The sequence below is a fragment of the Oratosquilla oratoria genome, chromosome 4 (genome assembly GCF_046742065.1).
Source record: "Oratosquilla oratoria isolate Oo_2021 chromosome 4, ASM4674206v1, whole genome shotgun sequence".
Classification (NCBI taxonomy): Eukaryota; Metazoa; Arthropoda; class Malacostraca; order Stomatopoda; family Squillidae; genus Oratosquilla; species Oratosquilla oratoria.
Genome location: NC_134780.1, coordinates 39726162 through 39743661, shown reverse-complemented (window position 1 = coordinate 39743661; position 17500 = coordinate 39726162). Strand labels below are relative to the sequence as shown.

Sequence of the window (17500 nt, the reverse complement as noted above, 5' to 3'; positions counted from 1 at the left end):
GCTGTCCTCTTTGCCCCCGACGGCCGCCCACTTGCTGGGCCCCTGAGGGACTCCCCTGAGAGGCCAGAAATAAGCATAGCTCTCTCCTTCTCTCTCTCTCTCTCTCTCTCTCTCTCTCTCTCTCTCTCTCTCTCTCTCTCTCTCTCTCTCTCTCTCTCTCTCTCTCTCTCTCTCTCTCTCTCTCTCTCTCTCTCTCTCTCTCTTTCATTATCGTCCTCATCTTTCTCCTCTTCATTATCCGATTACCGACTCCCCTTCTTCCTCCTCCTCCTCTTTCTCCCCATTGTTCTACCCCTCCTATCTTCTCGTCTTATCACAATTATTTTCTCTCTCTCTCTCTCTCTCTCTCTCTCTCTCTCTCTCTCTCTCTCTCTCTCTCTCTCTCTCTCTCTCTCTCTCTCTCGAACTGACTGCTGAAGAACAAGAAAAAACAGCAACACTCGTTTAAAATGTAAATTTTTTTATTTATTTTTTACTTTTACGCAATAAATATGATGAACCATTTATGAAACTCAAATTTATCTTTTGAACAAACGCCCGCCAAAAAATCGTTACCGGTGTTCAAAGTTCGAAAAGAAAAAATTTGCGAAAGACAAAAATTTGAACATTTATGGAGCTACAACTAGAGGAGGGAAAAATTTTAATCTTTCCCGCAACTTCTACAAGGGGGGATCCTGTTCATAAAATACATAGTAAACTCTCTAGAATCTAGAAGAGGCTTGCCCGCAATGTCTAGTAGCTTGGGAATTCTGTTCATAACATTATATATATATATATATATATATATATATATATATATATATATATATATATATATATATATATATATAGAATGTGTACTTAGAAATGGACGCTTTCTATATATGTCAAATCTCTCAGTAACAAAGTCGTGTGTATTTATATATATTATATTTATTTATATATATATTATATATATAGTGTGTGTGTGGGTATGTGTGTGAATTTATAATTTATGACAACTAGATGGTTGTGGTCTAGTGGTTAGTGTCCTTGCATTTTGAAAAAGATAGTACAGCCAAGGGTGCGAGTCCCAGTTGCGTAGTTTCCTAATCCATATACAGTAGATATCACATGAAAACCACTGTTGGAGTAAAAAAGACTGGAGACGGGGAATCTATATATTTCGATTGCAAACTGCAATCCTCTTGAGGAGATACAAATTGGAATAGCGAGTGCTACTTAAGTATCACCATTGACATGACAAAGGGGAACATTGGAAGAGGTCTCTACCCTCGGCTCACTCCTTATGTGGGGGTCAGGAGGCAAATGTCTTTTTAATAGGCTGGTGATAAAAAGTCCTGAAATTATCCGGGGACCATCGTCCCTTTGAAATGTTCATATTGGGCTGGTATTCAATTATAGTGGATTTTACCATTTTTCTCCTGAACTGGCATCTGGATTTATAAACAAGCTCAGCTTTGTCCCAGTCTAAACAATGTTTAAATTGCTTAACATGTTGGAACACAGCTGAGCTTTCTTGTCCATATTTAATGGTTTTCAAGTGATTGACAAATGTGTGATTACATTTTTCACCTGCCATATAGGTATATTCATACACACACACACACACACACACACACACACACACACACACACACACACACACACACACACACACATTGTTTTTCAGTTAGTATGTTGTTCTTGAAATGTATTAAAGGAGAACACTTGTTTTAAATTGCAATGATAATAATAATAATAACAATGTCTTTGTACATTCTGTTTCATCTCCTCAGCTTTTGTTCCTTCGTCGACTTCATTAAATTTGTATCGTTTTCGTTGTCGTCGCCGTGGGGATTTGTGATTGGTTCTGTGATTGGTTATTTCGGTGTAGGTGACTGAACAGCGACATTTTTGTTTTTTATTTGTTTTATATAGTTTTATTTTATTTTCTTATTTTTGTCATAGAGATGGGAAAATATTTCATTGTTGTTATCATTGCCATCGTCATTATCGTCATCATCATCCCAACTACCACTATCTCAAATACCACACTTGATCCACTTTTTTAAATCCGTCAATAACGATACCGCCACTACCACCACCACCAATACCACCACCACCAGTACCACCACCACCACGAATACCACCACCAGTACCACCACCAATACCACCACCACCAATACCACCACCACCACCAATACCACCACCACCACCAATACCACCACCACCACCAATACCACCACCACCACCAATACCACCACCAATACCACCACCAATACCACCACCACCAATACCACCACCACCAATACCACCACCACCAATACCACCACCACTGCCACCACTACCACCACCAATACCACCACCACCAATACCACCACCAATACCACCACCAATACCACCACCACCACCAATACCACCACCACCACCAATACCACCACCACCACCAATACCACCACCACCAATACCACCACCACCACCAATACCACCACCACCACCAATACCACCACCACCACCAATACCACCACCACCAATACCACCACCACCACCAATATCACCACCAATACCACCACCACCAATATCACCACGAATACCACCACCACCAGTATCACCACGAATACCACCACCAATACCACCACCACCAATACCACCACCACCAATACCACCAATACCACCACCACTACCACCACCAATACCACCAACATAACCACCAACACCACCAGCAACACCACCAACACCACCACCAATACCATCACCACCAATACCACCACCACCAACACAACCACCACCAATACCACCACCATCAATACTATCACCAATACCACCAACACAACCACCACCAACACCACCACCAATACCACCACCACCAACACAACCACCACCAATACCACCACCATCAATACCATCACCAATAACACCAACGCCACCACCAATACCACCACCACCAATACCACCACCACCAATACCACCACAGCACTACCACCACAGCACTACCACCACAGCACTACCACCACAGCACTACCACCACAACACTACCACCAAAGCACTACCACCACCAGCACTACCACCATCACCAATACCACCACTACTACCACTACCACCTCCACTACCACCTCCACCACTACCACCACCAGTGCCTCCTATTTCGCTTCCAACGTCGATACTATCACCACCATCACCGCTCGTTGACAGGTGGGGATGCGCCACGTTTCCACCAATTGGGGCCCACCATCGACATTGCATCCGTCATCAACACCCATACCAAAGTTTTAGGTCAGTACCAGAATAGCTAATAGGCCTTGGTACCATAAGTTAGCACTACCACCACCACGGTTACCACCACCATCATGACTACCATCGCCAGTTACCATCACTGTCACAGGTAATACCACCGCCATAGTTTCTGTTACTGCCGCAGTTACTACTACCAGTTACCACCACCACACATACCACATTACACTTACCACCACCACCTAGACTACTACTGCCTCCTCCTCCACCACCTGCTCCATCACCACCACCACCACCACCATTACTCAAACCAGCGCCAACACATCATCAGCTGCTCCGTCATCAAATGAGTCACTTGTTAGGTCTTGGTGTCAGCTGACTAAGCCGCCAGTACCACCGTCATCACTCTCGTGGTCCTTGTCAGCAGACTCTCCCCCTGTCTGTCAGCTCGTCAGCCTTCCTTGGGCTGACTAACCATAGCTGGCTCGCCTCTCACCAAACGCCCGCTTAATCCAGTCTTTCCGTTTTTAAAAAAATATATATATATTTTTGTCTCTACATTGTCTCTTTTTTTCTCTTTATTGAACTCGCCCATTTTTGGGTCAGAGACCTTACGACCAAGTCACTCCTCTCCCACCTTGCCCCCTCTCCCACCTTGCCCCCTCTCCCACCTTGCCCCCTCTCCCACTCTCCCACCTTGCTCCCCTCCCTCCCCCCCCATTCTCTCTCCCCACTTGCTACCCTCTTTTCGTCCTCAAGTCTAAGGTTCTCCCAGTTTTATTCCTCAGTCACTCCAACTCCTTGACACCCCGACTTCATCCTCCAGCCTTCAACCCCAAGCCCCCCATTCAACCCTCAGCCCCCTCAACCCCGACTCCCTCAGCCCCCAATCCCTCAGCCTCCAGCCCTCTCAGACCCAACACTCTCAGCCTCCAACACTCTCAGCCCCCAACACCCTCAGCCCCCAACACCCTCAGCCCCCAACACCCTCAGCCCCCAACACCCTCAGCCCCCAACACCCTCAGCCCCCAACACCCTCAGCCCCCAACACCCTCAGCCCCCTCAGCCCCCACTACCATCAGCCCCCTCAGCACCCAACACCCTCAGCCCCCACTACCATCAGCCCCCTCAGCCCCCACTACCATCAGCCCCCTCAGCCCCCAGCCCTCTCAGGCCCCAACGCCCTCACCCCCAAACCCCCTCAGCCCCCAGCCCTCTCAGCCCCCAACCCCCTCAGGCCCCAACCCCCTCAGCCCCCAGCCCCCTCAGCCCCCAGCCCTCTCAGCCCCCAGCCCTCTCAGCCCCCAACCCCCTCATCCCCAACCCCCTCAGCCCCCAACCCCGTCGAGGCCCCCGCAGCCTCCATTCCGCAGTCCCGGCCCGCAATAACTTGTCTTGTGACTGTGGAAACAAGTGAAGGTTCGTTGGGGAGAGTGGAAAGGGGAAGCGTCTAGTGGGGGTGGGGGGTGGTAGGAAGGAGGAAGAGGGAAGAAAGGGAGGTAGGGGGAGGGGGAAGGAGGTAGGTTGAAGGAGGAGGAAGAGGAGGGGGGACTTTGGAATCTCGAAAGGAATCCTTTGACATGTAGATCAGATTCATTTGTCTCGACATCTTCGACATGGTAACTCGACTTACGAACAAGTCGACTTACGAACAAGTCGACTTACAAACAGGTCGACTTACGAACAAGTCGACTTACGGACAGGTCGACTTACGGACAGGTTGACTCACGAACAGGTTGACTTAGGAACAGGTTGACTCGCCAACATGTCGACTTGCGAACAGGTCGAATCACGAACAGGTCGACTTGCAAACAGGTCGACTTACGGACAGATCGACTTACGGACAGATCGACTTACGAACAGGTCTACTTACGGACAGGTCGACTTATGAAAACGAGATTTTTGTTTTATTCTTTTTTATGTTATTGTTTTGTTTATCATATTTATTTTATTTTATTTTGTTTTATATTTTTTGGTTCCACATTTTATCTTTTCCCGATTTCCGTAGTTTTATTCTATTCTATATTATTGTTTTATTAATTTCATTTCTTATTCATTATTATTATTGTTTAAAGAGTGTAATGAGGAATAGAAATTTGGGAATGGATGCGAAGAGGAGACTGTATGAAGGAGTGATTGTGCCAACAGCACTGTATGGGGCAGAAACGTGGAACATAAGAGAAGAAGAGAGAAGGAGTTTGAATGTGTTTGAGATGAGGTGTCTGAGAAGTATGGTGGGGGTTACTAGGCTAGATAGAGTGAGAAATGAGGAGGTGAGGAGGAGAACAGGGGTGAAAAAGGATTTGGGAGATAGGGTTGATGAAAGAATATTAGGATGGTTTGGACACATGGAAAGAATGAGTGAAGAAAGACTAGTAAAAGAGGTATGGAAGGCAGATGTGGAGGGAGTGAACATGAGGGGACGTCCTAGGATGAGGTGGATGGATGGGGTGAAGGGGGCTTTGGGGAAGAGGGGAATGTCTGTTGAGGAAGGAAGGGAGAGGACGGAAGACAGAGGTGAGTGGAGAATGGTTGTATATGGATGATGTTGTGACTGCATGAGGAGGAATGGGCGGGGAAGTGGGGGGTGGGGTAGTATGTGTGAGTAAATTTTGACGCAGCCCGAAGGGATTTCTCCCCGTCCTCGCCTTATATGCAAAGGGGGACGGAGAGGGGGGGTCGCCGATTAAATGAAGCGGCCTCGCTGTGGATGTACTGTGTCTTGCGACACTGCTTCTGACCCAGGGCGGTGGGCAGGGTGCAGGGATGACCCGTCATCCAGGAGGTGCTTAGATGAGAGGAAGGGTGGGGGGGGTGTGGAGTGTATTTAGGGATGAAATGGGTGGGAGTGTTTTTATGCCTTTCCCTTTTTGGCTACCTCCCTTGAAAGGGGGAAAAAGCCTTGGTATATGTATGTATGTATGTATTATTGTTTTTCAATATTGGTCCCTCCGCCTTCCTCGGCTGAATAAAATCGTCTGGCGACAGTCGTGTTGGTCGTTGGCAACAAAGGGATCCGTTATCCAGCGCTTCTGTCCTCGTGGGTAATCTCGCGCAGCTTTGCAACGAAAGCTGCGTCGCCTCGTTGAAGGGAACCTGTACCCTCCTCCTCCTCTTCCTCTTTCCTCCTCTTCCTTCTTCCTCCTCTTTTTCCTCTTCCTCCTCCTCCTCTTCCGCCTCGTTCTCTTTCCTGCTCTTCCTTCTTCCTCCTCTTTCTTCCTCCTCCTCCTCTTCCTCCTCGTTCTCTTTCCTGCTCTTCATTCTTCCTCCTCTTTCTTCCTCCTCCCTCCTCCTCCCCCTCCTCCCTCATTCCCATACTCCCTCCACCATTCCCATACTCCCTCCACCTTTTCTTCTACAACTCCTCTCGAGCCCCTCTCTCCGTTCCCCTCCTTCCCAGACAACCCCTCCTCCTCCTCCTCCTACTTCCCTTCTCCTCCTCCTTCCCTCCTCCTTTCCGTGTGCCAGCCCTTCCGATGTCGGGTCTCCTCCTCATTACTGTGTTGGGACAAACGGATTGATTTCCCCGTTGCCAGCCGGTGGCAGGGCTAACTGACTGACTGGTTGGGTGACTGATTATCTGGAGACTTGTTGACTGAATGACTGACTGAGGTCATCCTGACTGACTGACGGGGTTATTGATTGACTGGCTGACTGACATATTGACTAACTGATTGACAAGGCAGTCAATACTGCCAGATCGTGATCACCCACGTTGCTCTTACCAACTGGGGGGCTACGGGTTGAGGGGCTACATAACCGTTATATAACGGTTTCGGTTCAACCGTCATCGTGCGATTAACCGTTGGGCTCAAACGTAGTGTACTTCAGTAATTTGATTCGCCTTCAACTGATTTTAAATTAGTATTTTTGTGTGTGTGTGTGTGACTCTGGTCCGCAGGGGTGCCATTAAAACCCGTAAAGCCTCAGTGAGAGTGTGCCAATGTCAATGTCACACGTGGGAGACGCCCTTCTCCCACTCCCCTCCCCTCGGAAAGTGCCATTCAAGGTCGAAGCTTGGTGGCACTGACCTTTGGGGAGCGGTCAAATGCCTCGACTCCTGTCTAATGGCACTGGAACTCTCTCCTCCACGCATCCACTCACTCACTCGCTCTCTCCCTCACTTCCTCACTTTCTTACTCACTTCTTTACTCCTTCACTTCCTCACTTTCTTACTTCCTCACCGCATCACTTCTTCACTCTATCCTACCCTTTCTTCTTTCCCAATTCCCTCTATCACATCCTCACTTGTTCCCTCCCTCTCTCCCTCCCTTATTCCCTTCCTCTCTCCCTCTCTGCATCACTCTCTCAGGCACCGAAGTACAAATCCCTGACTCCCGAAATCCGGGCAGGACCTGGGGCTGGACCTGGAACTGGACCTGGACAAAGGTCGTAAAGGAGATTCTGGAGGTCGCGGGACGATCCGGGGAGAGTTTAAGGCGTCTGGAACGGGTTGAAAGGATCCGGGAATGAGTGGGCATTACGCACCAGAAGCTTTCCCGGATCCGGGTCCTCTTGGGTCGTTATCGTGGGAGAAGGAACTCTTGGGGAGGACGACCTGCAGAAGCACTACTCGAAGTGGTAGTATTTCGACAGCAGTAACCAGCGCTTCTGTCTGTGGGGAGATTATCGCACCAAAATGGTGGGGTCGTAGAGGTGGTGATAAAGGAGGGGTTTGAGGAGGGCAGTATAAAAGTGATTGGCCCTTCTGAACTTATCTATCTACACACACGCACATTCTCTCTCTCTCTCTCTCTCTCTCTCTCTCTCTCTCTCTCTCTCTCTCTCTCTCTCTCTCTCTCTCTCTCTCTCTCTCGTTTTCTTTTTCTTTATGTAATCCCTGTATGTTGAAAGTTATATCTGAGGTTTGGGCGTATCAGTGTTTTCGCCGCGTCTTTGTGAAAGTGATAAAATTCAACGCAGATTGTTTATTTTTCCCAACCAAACATAAACTTCCTAAATCCACAAACGACAGCAGTCGTTTTTATATTGTTTTTTCCTGTTATCTCCATTCGTTTTTATTTCTATATTTATTTATTTCATTTGTTTATTTATTTATTCAATTGAGGGAACCCTTTTATCTTGTATGTGTTGAAATATTCCTGAGTTTATATACAGACGATAACAATCGTTTTGATATATATCTTTCTGCCTGCGTGACATTTTATTCAGTTGTGACCCCCCTCCCTTCCTCCCTCCCTTCCTCCCTCCCTTCCTACCTCCCTTATTCCCTCCCTTCCTACCTCCCTTCTTCCCTCCCTCCCTCCCTCTCTCCCTCCCTTCTTCCCTCCTTCCCTCTCTCCCTCCCTCCCTCCCTCCCTCCCTCCCTCCCTTCCTCTCTCCCTCCCTCCCTCCCTTCCTCTCTCCCTCCCTTCCTCCCTTCCTCCCTTCCTCTCTCCCTCCCTTCCTCCCTTCCTCTCTCCCTCCCTTCCTCCCTTCCTCTCTCCCTCCCTTCCTCCCTTCCTCTCTCCCTCCCTTCCTCTCTCCCTCCCTTCCTCCCTTCCTCTCTCCCTCCCTTCCTCCCTCCCCTCCTCCCTTCCTCCCTTCCACCATCCCTCCTCCTTTCCACCCTCCCTTCCTCCCTCCCTCCCTCCCTGCCGCCATCTTTTCGCCCAAAACTCGAAGGCAGCATAGTTTTGCTTGGCTTGTTTCTCTCTCTCCCCCCCCACCACCACCACTTCCTTCCACCTCCGCCACCACTTCCTTCCTTAAACAATTTCGTTCTCCTCCTCCTCCTCCTCCTCCTCCTCCTCCTCCTGCTTCTTCCTCCTCCTCCTGCCTCTTCCTCCTCCTCCTGCCTCTTCCTCCTCCTCCTGCCTCTTCCTCCTCCTCCTGCCTCTTCCTCCTCCTCCTGCCTCTTCCTCCTCCTTCCTCCCTCACTTGTTCATTTCGGCAAACAAGCACGTATGCAAACCCGCATGCTTGCAGTGGTGCATCCACACGTGTGTGTACAGACCCGCGCGCGCCCACACACACACACACACACACACACACACACACACACACACACACACACACACACACACACACACACACTATATATATATATATATATATATATATATATAATATGATTGTGTATGTATGTATATAATATCGTTTTCCCCTCTCCTTCGCTCTTCATTAATCCAATTTCTCCGTTGCAATGGAGAGACACTTGATAGACCGCCGCCTGAGATATTTTTATGATTATGAATAATTATCATCACGGCTGTGTAGGGGGAGAGGTGGGGAGGGGGGAAGAAGGGGGAGGGGGGATGATCAAGTGGAGGGGGTGGGGAGAAAAGGGGAGGAATTGTAATGGAATCTGGAAGCCACGAATTAAATACATCGGATTCCAGTTTTCACAGAGTTCTGACGTCTTAATTGAGTTCTGTAGTCCTAACAGAGTTTCCTGTAGTCTTTATTGAGTTCTGTAGAGTTTATCGAGTTCTGTAGGCTTTAGTGAGTTCTGTAGTCTTGACTGAGTGTTCAGTAGTCTTCACTGAGTTAATAAATTTTAACTGAGAGTTCTGCAGTTTTATCTGAATTCTGCAGTCTTGAGTTCGACAGACTTAATCAATCTTAACTGATAGTTCTGCTGTCTTAACTGAATTATGCACTTTGAACTGAGATTTCTGCACTCTTAACTGATAGTTCTTCAGTCCTAACTAAGAATTCAGCCGTAACTGAGTTCATCAATCTTTACTGAGAGTTCTGCAGTCTTAACTGAGAGTTCTGCAGCCTTAACTGTGTTCTTCAGCCTTAACTGATTTCATCAACCTTAACTGAGAGTTCTGCAATCTTAACTGTGTTCTTCAGCCTTAACTGGGTTAATCAACCTTAACTGAGAGTTCTGCACTCTTAACTGAGTTCTTTAGCCTTAACTGGGTTAATCAACCTTAACTGAGAGTTCTGCACTCTTAACTGAGTTCTTCAGCCTTAACTGGGTTAATCAACCTTAACTGAGATTTCTGCACTCTTAACTGAGTTCTTCAGCGTTAACTGAGTTCATCAACCTTAACTGAGAGTTCTGCAGTCTATAAATGAGCTCTTCAGCCTTATCTGACAACACCAAGTTCCCTAACACCCAGTGACCCCGTTTATCCTTAATGGCTCATGGCACGACCAATCTGTCCCCTACAAAGGCAGTGCAGGCTTTGTGCTAAGTCGTATATTTTTTTATTTTTATATTGTATTATTTAATGTTACCTTTATGTTTGTTATTTTTCTTGTTCTTAAACATTTAATAATATATCATTTTAGGTTATTTTTATGTTATTTTCATTCTATTTTTGAATATTTAACGGACGACGCGCTAATTAACAGGCGGCCCTAATTAGTCCCTCCATCTTGACATAGAATAGATTTCAACCCTTTCCGGAGTTTGGGGGGAGCAAGGAGGAGGGGGAAAGACTAAATATATATAAGCATTAGATTTCCCAGACCCTTGTAAACGTGATTTTTTTTCAGACACTTGTTGACCTCTTGATGCTTTTTTTCTTATCTGTCTAGACCTTTATATGCATGTGTATATATATATATATATATATATGTATATATATATATATATATATATATATGTATATATAATTTCTTAATGCCGTTAGGTGATATTCATTTCTGTGGCACCTGTCTCTCTCTAGTTCTCCCTCTCTCTCTATATATACTGTGTATATATATATATATATATATATATATATATATATATATATACACATATATATATAATTTCTTAATGCCGTTAGGTGATATTCATTTCTGTGGCACCTCTCTCTGTCTCTCTCTAGTTCTCCCTCTCTCTCTAGCTCTCTAACTTCCCTTCTCTCTCTCTCTCTCTCTCTCTCTCTCTCTCTCTCTCTCTCTCTCTCTCTCTCTCTCTCTCTCTCTCTCTCTCTTCCCTTCTCTCTCTCTCTCTTTTTCTCTCTATCTCTTCCCCATTTCTCTCTTTCTCTCTCTCGCTCGCTCGCTGTGTATGTGTGTGTTTCTCTACACACACACACACACACACACAGAGAGAGAGAGAGAGAGAGAGAGAGAGAGAGAGAGAGAGAGAGAGAGAGAGAGAGCATCCATGCAGTTCCAACCCCTTTGTCATTCCCCTCTTCCACCTCTTCTCCCTCCTCCTCCTCCTCCTCCTCCTCTTCCTCCTCTTCACTCGTCCTCTTCCTCCTCGTGAGTTGGCTGGTTTGTTGGTTGCTGCTTTGGGTTTGCTTCTCCTCAGACAAAGTTTGAGTTCCAGCCTGTTCCGGCTCGTGGTGACCTAACATCGACTCCTCAAGGTCGCTGCCCCCCCACCCCCACCCCTCAATCCCCCATCCCCCATAATCCCCCATCCCCCCATAATCCCCCTCCCCTTCACCTTGACCTTCCCCACGGCCAGTCGCCTATATCCCGTTCTCCCCCTCCCCCCCTCCCCCCTCTTCGCCAGATCCCCGGTCCCCTGGGCCTTTCCCCCCCCACCCTTCCCTCCCCTGGTCCCCTACCCAGGTGTGTGCGTATGGAGGGGCACCGCACCCCCGTGTCCTTAGATATCCATTGGATTTTTATTTATTTAATTCTATTTTGTATTTATTTTATTTTTATTTGCTTATCATTCATTTATTTATCTGTCAGTTGTGATTTTAGATTTTCGAGTGATGTCACACTACGTCCCTAATTCTAGCTTTCTTTTCTTCATCTTCCTCTTCCTTTTCCTCCTCCTTTTCCTCCTTTCCTCGTCCTTTTCGTCCTCTTCCTTTTCTCTTCCTTTTCTCCTCCTTTGCCTCCTCCTTTTCCTCCTCTTCCTTTCCTCCTTCTTCTCTTTCTCATCCTCTTTCTCTATATCGTTCTCCTATTTCTGACCTATTCTCTCCATCTTCCTTCTCTCCCTCCTCCTCCTCCTCCTTCCCCTTGTCCGCGGTAACTTAGTAACCACACGTTCTTCCTTCTTGCGCTCACGTTCCTCCATCCTGTCACGTTCGGCTCGTGTTCCCCTCACGTTCCTTTCCAAACTTTTCTCACGTTCAGCTTCCCGAGCTCTTCCCCCTTTCTCTGGAAACGTTCATCGTACCAGTTGTTACGTTCTCCTCCCCCGAACGTTGTCATCTTGTCTCAGGTTCATTTTGTTCAAATGTACAAGATGGGATGGATGTTGTGAATAGGCTACCCTCCCTAAAAAGTGGGGAAATGGTTCATGGTATGCTTGCAACTGTACGTTCATCTTTCCTAACCCCCCACCCCCACCCTAGGAGGAACTAGGGGCCAATTTCCCCCTCCCCCCTCATTTTTCAATGTCTCTCGTTTTTATCATTATTTTTAATACGTTTAATCCCTTCCCTGCTGTATTTTGATCTCATCACTCCAATGATAATAAAAATAAGTACTTTTTAATTATAATAAATAATAAATAATCATATTTATATATCCGAGTGATGACAATGGAAAAGATACAAGAATCTGTAATTTATGCCACAACTGTGCTTATTAACGTCACTGGGTCCGACAGCTGTTCCACGTTCCTCACGATGTTCCTCCCTCCCGATTCACCTGCCGTTCTTGATACTCGTAGATTCTCGCGTTCACATACATGGCATTCCTAGCACGTAGGGACAAGGTGACTTTTTCGGCTACATATACACCTCTTCGACATATATATATGTATATATAATATATATATATAAATGAGTGTGTATGTATGTATGTTTCGCCTGGTATAGCCGCGCTGAGTTTAGGCCTATTTTGTGTCGTGTCTTCAAGGTCGCTTCTGCCGGCCGTCGCTTTCTCCTCCTTCTCCTCCTCGCACCTTTCACCTTCGTTGATCACCTTAGTTTCTCTCTCTCTCTCTCTCTCTCTCTCTCTCTCTCTCTCTCTCTCTCTCTCTCTCTCTCTCTCTCTCTCTCTCTCTCTCTCTCTCTCTCTCTCTCTCCCTCTCTCCTTTCTCTCTCTCGCTACACACACACACACACACACACACACACACACACACACACACACACACACACACACACACACACACACACACGCACACAGACACACACACACACGCACATGGACATAATTTATGAGAAGAAAAATTTAACCCTTGTATAAGTAAATATTTTTTATTAACAGGTAAAAGTTTAATTCATTAAGATAAGGTAAACCCTTTTGCTGCGTAGTTGGGGTCGTCGTCGATTGGATGAAATTGGCTGGCGAAAGCTAGAAAAGCGTTAGGTAAAATTATTTCACAATAAATCTTTATATATATAATAAAGTAATTCTTGTCAATGTCAAAATGTATATTTCTTATAAACATTTTTCTAGTACAACCAATATTATGAATTATTTTTTTATTTGGCGTTTGAGGTCTCTAAGAATTTGTTTATTTTGTTTTGTTTTGTCGTCAGTTTGTAGTGACGACATCATCATCTCACGTAATTTCCTCCCTGCTGCATTTTCTCTCCCTCGCCCCCCCATCTCTCTCTCTCTCTCTATATATATATATCTCTCTCTCTCTCTCTCTCTCTCTCTCTCTCTCTCTCTCTCTCTCTCTCTCTCTCTCTCTCTTTAACATGAGATCCAGTGAGTCTTGATAAGACTCCCGGGTTTGTTTTTATTTTCTCACTGTAATCTGTCATTGCCTTGTGCTGCCCTCAGATAACGAGCGACAGTGAGCCCTGATATAAACAGGAAGGAAAATAGGCCTAGTGCAAATGTTAAAGACGTTTATTATGCAATGCAGAGGTACAATGAAGTCTCTCTCTCTCTCTCTCTCTCTCTCTCTCTCTCTCTCTCTCTCTCTCTCTCTCTCTCTCTCTCTCTCTCTCTCTCTCTCTCTCTCTCTCTCTCTCTGGCGTGACGTCACACTTCCGTTTAGCAACAAATGATGTATAACGTTATTTCCATTGTTGTTCCTGACTTATTCAGTGCTCTGCGTGCCGTCAGGTGATTTTATTCAGCAGTCGAGGGGACGTCCGCCCTTCCCCTCACGTGCTGTGAAAGGGTTGTTTTTGTGTATTATGGGTGCATAGGGTGGAGATGGATTTGTCTTCAGTGCTAAAGGGACTTGTATGTCTAAGCGACGTGACGTCACGAATTGACAAGGAATAATCCATGGTAAAAAGAAATGTAGAATAATTGTAATAGTAATGATAATCATGATAATTATAATAATACGCCGCAAAATATCCCAAAAATGCCACACTAAATATATATATTTATAAAAAAAAAGAATATATAAAATGTACGGAATGAGCCTTTGCGTTCTATTACTGTTAACATTGAAGTTCATTTAATGTAGTTGTTTTATCTTATCTTGTGTATTATTCTAGTGTATTTCGTTTTTTGTTTAGCTTAATCTTTCAAACTCATCTCGCTGCCCATGTCGCTTCGGTTGAGAAATTTGCTGCCCAGCATCGCTGGTGTCGGTTATACATAGAAGTCGGCCGCCGTCACTCATCGAGTTAGCATGTCCTTGAACTCGCCCCCCCCCCCACCTGCCACAACATATTATCGACATTCAAAGAGTTTTTTCCACGTTTGGATAGAAAGTGACATTTACTGTTATTTTGTTTTATTTATTTATTTGTTTATCTTTTTCTCCTTTGGACAACGAAATTCCATTGCTGATTCATTTATTTATTTATTTATTTATTTATTTATTTGTTTGTTTTTCTATCGAATGAAAATCTGCCCAAGGGTTCTTGAGGCCTAAGATTTTTTTGCCATTTTTAGACAGTTGTTGCCACTCCTAACGGCTTTTTTCCCCTTACACGGGGGGTAGCCAAAAAGAAAAAGGCATAAAAACAACTCCCACCCATTCCATTCCCTACATATTCCACTCCCCTCCATCCTCCTCCCTCCCTCCTATCTTGGCATCTCCTGGATGACGGGTCATCCCTGCATCCTGTCCACTGCCCTGGGTCAGAAGCAGTGTCGCAAGACACAGCACATCCACAGCAAGACCGCTTCATAAATTCGGCGACCCCCCCTCTCCGTCCCCTCATGCAGAAAAGGAGAAGACGGGGAGAAATCCCTTCGGGCTGCGTCAATTTTTTTCTCATACATACTTCCTCACCTCCCATCCCCCACCCACTCCCCCTCATGCATCACAGCATCATCCATACACAACCCTTCTCCATTCACCCCTATCTTCTGTCCTCTCCCGTCCTTCCTCAACAGACATTCCTCTCTTTTGTAATGCCTCTTTCACCCCATCCATCCATCTCATCCTAGGACACCCCCTCATATTCACTCCTTCCACCTCTGCCTTCCACACCTCTTTTACTAATCTTTCTTCACTCATTCTTTCCATGTGTCCAAACCATCCTAATACTCTTTCATCAACACTATCTCCCAGCTCCCTTTCCACCCCTGTTCTCCCCCTCACCTCCTCATTTCTCACTCTATCTAGCCCAGTAACCCCTATCATACTTTTCATACACCTCATCTCAAACACATTCAAACTCCTCTCTTCCTCTCTTATATTCCATGTTTCTGCCCAGTACAGTGCTGCTGGCACAATCACTCCTTCATATAACCTCCTCTTAGCATCCATTCCCAGATGTCTATTTCTTATTACACTTTTTAATCCACCAAGGCATTTACTCGCTTCTCTCAATCTACATTATGCCTCCATCCCCACTCCTCCCTTTCCTGCCACATTCGCACCCAAGTATTTAAACTATCCACGTCCTCCAGTCTCTCACCCTTAATCCTCACTTCCAGCCTGCTGTCACTCTCTCCCCTTGTACATCTCATCACCTTACTTTTGCCCACATTTAACTTCAGCTTCCTTCTTTCACACACCTTCTCAAACTCTGTCACTAACTTCCTCAATCCCTCCTCCAATCCTGCTACAAGCGCAGCGTCGTCAGCAAAGAACAACTGGCTTATTTTCCACTTTTCTCCATTTTCTTTAACCATCTCCAATCCCTGACCCACTACCCTTAGTATTCACCCCTCGCACTACCCCATCCATATATAGATTGAACAGCCAGGGCGACATAACACATCCCTGACGAAGTCCCACCTTTACCTCAAACCATTTACTATCTCCATTTCTAATCCTAACACAAGCTCTACTACCCTCGTAAGAACTCTTGACTGCTCTTAACAGCTTTCCTCCTATCCCATATATCTGCAGTACCTCCCACATCACCTTCCTGTCTACCCTGTCGTAAGCCTTTTCCAGATCCATAAAAAAAAAAATCCTTACCTTTTCCTATAGCTTTCTCACATATCTGTCTTACCACAAAAATCTGATCTACACAACCCCTACCTGTCCTAAAATCACACTGTTCCTCACCAATTACTCCCTCTGTTCCTCTCCTAATCCTCTCAATCAAGACCCTCCCATAAGCCTTCCCAACTACACTCAACAAGCTGATCCCTCTGAAACTACTACACTCACACTTGTCCCCCTTTCCCTTGTAAAGCGGAACTATACAGGCACTCCTCCATCTTCCGGCACTCTACCTTCTCTTAAACAAACATTAAATAATCTCACCAGCCAGTCCACCATAACTGTACCTCCTTTCTTCAGACATTCTGCATGGCATCCATCCAACCCAGGTGCGTTACCTGCTCTCATCATCTTAACAGCTGCTTTCACTTCATCCTTCCCTATTTCTCCTCCATTTTTCTCACTCTTCACTCATTTTCTTAGCGCTTCCCACTGCAACTACCTTTCCCTCCCTATCCTCCTTCACATTTAGCAACTCCCTACAATACCTTGCCCACCTTCCTCTTTTCTTCCATTATCATCTCTCCATCTGCACCTTTTACCTTTTCTTCTCTACCTGATTCGCCTCCTCTTCCTATTTTAATTTCCTTCCAAAACATCTTTTTATTACTTTCAAAATTTTCTGTCATACTCTTACTCCATCTCACATCTACTCTCTTCTTTGCTTCCTTTATCTTATGCTTAACTTCCCTTCTTTTTACTTTGTACCTCTCATACGATTTCCTCGTCCTAATTTGTAGCCAATCTATGAATGCCTGTTTCTCTTCCACACCTTTCTTTGCTTCCCTCATCCTACCACTCACTACCCTTCCTTCTATTTCCTCCCGCTCTCCTTGTTCCACACACCATCTTTGCACACCTTATGACTCCCTCCTTGAACCATCCCCATTCCTCCTCCACTCCTAGTTCTACTCTATCCTTCACTCCCTCCCACTCCTCTCTCAGCTTCTTCTTATACTCATTCTCCTTTTCTTTCTCGTTTAAGCAGTTCACTCTAAGTACCTCCCTACCTTCTGCCCTTTTCCTCTTTCTCCACCTATTCTCCACTCTCAATTTACCTTCCACCAGAAAATTATCTGATATTCCCCCACTCTCTCCCCTTAGAACATGTACACTCTTAACTCT

At 45.8% G+C, this 17500-nt stretch overlaps 1 protein-coding gene across 1 annotated transcript in view; it reads left to right on the top strand.

Moving 5' to 3' along the window:
- Positions 1 to 17500, top strand: part of LOC143024792 (monoglyceride lipase-like) — a 138561-nt gene that overhangs the window by 49982 nt on the left and 71079 nt on the right. The gene's annotated exons all lie outside the window — the stretch shown is intronic.